At 41.9% G+C, this 3,796-nt stretch overlaps 1 pseudogene across 1 annotated transcript; it reads right to left on the bottom strand.

The window, feature by feature from the left end:
• Positions 1–560: 560 nt before the first annotated feature.
• LOC310776529 (chemokine XC receptor 1-like) lies at positions 561–1,563 on the bottom strand (annotated as a pseudogene). The gene has a single exon. The product of its transcript is annotated as a chemokine XC receptor 1-like (transcript).
• Between the last annotated feature and the right edge of the window lie 2,233 nt (positions 1,564–3,796).

Here is a 3,796-nt window from a genome sequence, read left to right as displayed (position 1 = left end):
TTCTCAAAGCCTGTGTTAAGGGTCACACAAGAACAAAAATGCACTCTTGAAGCTAAATAAATCCAAAACCAAACGAGTTAATGATTTACATTTTTACTTCAAACTTCTTCAATGTAGTAATTTCTTACACATGAGATTACTTTTAGCCCGTGCATTAAACCGGGCCTGGACAGGGACAGAGAGATGGCTCAACACGTTTTTCAATGATAGATTTACTCAAAATGTGTTCTACCAAATGGTCGCATCGCACCCACATCATTTTAATGGGGGAACAATTGTCAGCACTTTTCAACACTTTCACTAGGTTAAGCTAAATCAATAGTTTTCCAATCTGTAGATTCTTTTCATTTCAAATGTCAAATTAACGAATCAAGATGTATTTTTGAAAGAGCAGACTTCCCCCTTTTTTGGGGCTCTTGAATTAAGCAAAAATAAATACAAAATATACTCCTTAAAAGCATGTACTATCTGAATCAGTTTTTTCTTTTTAGTCCAATTCCACTTCCACGGTGTTGCAGCCGGTAACAGCCAGGCTTTTCACAGCCGCATGCTGAATAACGTTAGAGGTGCTCAATGCTTTTCTCCTTCTCCCTCTCCTTCCTCTTGCCATTTCCACACTGGATGAGATGCAGCAGGTGTCCCCTGAACCTTTGTGTGAGCATATAGAGCATGGGATTCATACAGCAATGAGAGTAAGCTAGCAGACGGCAAATCTCAAAGGTGATGTACACACGTTCTCTCACATTACAGTCTTGGGGTTCGTACAGAGAGAGAAGAAACATCAGCATGTAGTAAGGCCCCAAGCACATAAGGAAGACCACGACAATACACAACACAACCACAACAGCCTTGTGCTTTTGTCTGTTCACAGCATGCAGAACTGTCCTGAGGATGGCAGAATAGCAGAAAACAATGATGGCAAATGGAAGTAAGAAAAGGAGTGATACTTCGATGTAATAACCCAGTTTATCCTCATTGACACTGGAAGCCTCACAGATAAATAAATCTTCTTCATGGTCTTCCACCTTTGTATTAATAGCATCCCTCAGGCATGCAACGATGCTGATGACCCAGGCGAGTGCACAGGCTCCCATGGCCCACCTCTGCCTTTTTACAGGGCTGTTTGGCCACTGCAGCACCACTGTTGCAAAACGATCCACTGTCATGGCAGTCAGTAGAATGACACTACTGTACAAGCCAATGAAATAAGCCGCAGTCAGAAACTTACAGGCAGACTCCCCAAAGACCCAGTGAGACAGTTGTTCGATGGCCCAGAATGGAAGGGTGAGGGTGAAGACCAAATCCGAGCAGGCCAGATTAAAGACAAACAGGTTGGTGATCTTTTTTTTTGTCCTCATAGCAGAAAAGGACACAGAGGAGGAGACCGTTGCCTATAACACTGAAGGTGAAGATCAAAAAGAAGAACGCAGCATTGATGGATCCAAAGTACATCCCCTCTTCACAAAGATACACCAATTCATCACCAGAGTAGTTGTAGTCATCGTCAGGAACTGTGCCATTTATTGTGCCGTTGTTCGCAGATTGAGTGAAAGCACTCTCCATTTTAGAATCTCTAGGAAACAAGAGCACAAAACTAAAGATAAGTTCAGCAAAGTATGATAAATTTGAGATTTTCGGTTTGCTCCATCTTCTGCTATTGATGTGATTGCTGCGCTGCTTACCGCACTAAGTCACATTCCTCGTTTGTAATATGATAACTCACTATGGTTATTAAAATGAATCTTGAATAAAGATAAAAGCTAATTTCTATAACGTTTCAGCAATTTGTTATTTCTTGAAAAATATCCAAATGGATTAACTTACCCGGATAGCGGATCACACTTTCTTGTTGTGCATCACACTGTGAAGTGACGAATGAGCAGGGAAAACACATTCATTCTTCCTGTCAGCCAGAAACTCTCATCTTGGTTAAGCTTACTGTAAATGTCAAAATGCAGTTCCACGGTAATGACGTCAATTGCTTTTCACACTTTAACCCACACTGCTCCTAGTTCTAGGAAGGTTCCTAGTAGAGGATGGGTCAAATGCAGAGGATGAATTTCCCCAAGGGGATAAATGAAGGATAACTTAACTTAACTTAACTTAACACTGTCTGAGACAAATTGCAGACAGGGCAGATTTAAGCTTTATTACATATGATTATATTAAAATGCCAACATAATATATAAAATGTTATCACAATATAACATAATGTGTGAAAATGCCATCACAGAAGACACCCAATGTGCCATTAGTATTTCTGTCTGAGGATAGATTTTTAATCTATAACTTGTTTAACTGTGCCTGGGGATAGCAATGAGTGTTATTCATCATTCAGAGTAGAAATAAATTCAATGAGGACATTTAATGAGATTAATTTTATTGTCAGATGTACATGGAAATAATGATTAGATTAGGTTAGAGTTTACTGTGAAAAAAATACACTCTTACTACTATCATCAAAGTCTAAATGATCAAAAGTCAGGCTCCTCGTCTAAAACGAGTGGGGAAGTAGGTAGCAGCCAGGGCGATTTTAGGATCAAACCTTATGGCTGACCTCGGGATCAACTACCCCCCCCCCCCCCCTAGCCTGGGTAAACCCACCCCCCACGTGACCTGCTCTCAGACCTGTTCTCAGTCACTAGTGACTGGGAACTGAGAGAGCAGGTCACGTGGGGGCTGGGTTTACCTAGGCTACCCCCCCTCCCCCACACACACACACACACACACACTGTAAGAAAGTTTTGTACATTTTAAAGATCTCTCACCCTCTTACTATCTTACAATGTGTTCGCCACAGTCAGGGTTTTCTTAAACCTGACTGTTATTAACTGTAAGGGTGAGAGATCTTTAAGGGTGAGAGATATTTTCAGAAGAGTGAAGAATGAACTGATTGAGTTGATGCTTGTGGAAAGGTTTTCTCTTGACTAGATGCCTGACACATAATTTCGAATAGCCTCCGCAATTCAGGGATGGACTGGCCATTGGGACTACCGGGAGACTTTGCGGTGACCCATGTCTTCCTTTATAGCAATTAGAGATGATGATCCCTTCATAACACCTGAACAAGAGCTTCATAACAGCAAGATGGTAGATTACCTGGATGAATACTGGTTGAATCCTTTTGTCAGGTTTAATTATTTTGACCACAGTAGTACCACTGTTTTAGTTAACCTGTTCAGGTATTATGTTATGAACCACAGTTCATTCAAGAACACTCTCGTCATAGATTTAACCATTTATTGCATAAATGGAAATACAGTTATTTTTGGCGTTGAAGGCTCCGCTCTTTACAGAAGATGCTCCTCCCTGAACCGGCCCAGCAGCATGCTACGCCGAGCAGGGAGGGCCGCAAAAATCCCCCATGGGTATAGAAGATGCCAGATAAATTTAAAGCCATAGTGAGTAAGAGAGGGAGCCTAAGCAAGACATGGAAACATGTTCACTTTTTGAGCCATGCAGACTCTAGCGCTAGAATACATGATTAGCCTTTGAGCAAAGCAGACTGAGCTATAAAGGTGGAGGCTGGGGTGGTGGAGGCAAAGCATTGCCAGCAGCAGCAGTGTGAGGCAGCATTTGTGGAGCAGATCAGAGTGAGAGAGGAGGCCGTGTTTATACGGACGGCCTTATTGTGAGAATGGCTGTGGTTGGTGAATGAATGATCCAATCAGCGGCTGACAGCTGGATACAGCTCGGGCATATAGCCTACAGTATGACTTCTGTGTCTCGAATGAACTAACGCGAAGCTTCATTTTGTGTATATTGTTACCGTTATCATTTTGTTAATCTTCACTCA

This window comes from Poromitra crassiceps, assembly GCF_964638095.1.
Source record: "Poromitra crassiceps genome assembly, chromosome: 5".
In the NCBI taxonomy this organism is placed as follows: Eukaryota; Metazoa; Chordata; class Actinopteri; order Beryciformes; family Melamphaidae; genus Poromitra; species Poromitra crassiceps.
Note: the sequence above shows the minus strand (reverse complement) of the source record. Positions and strands in the feature narration are given on the sequence as shown.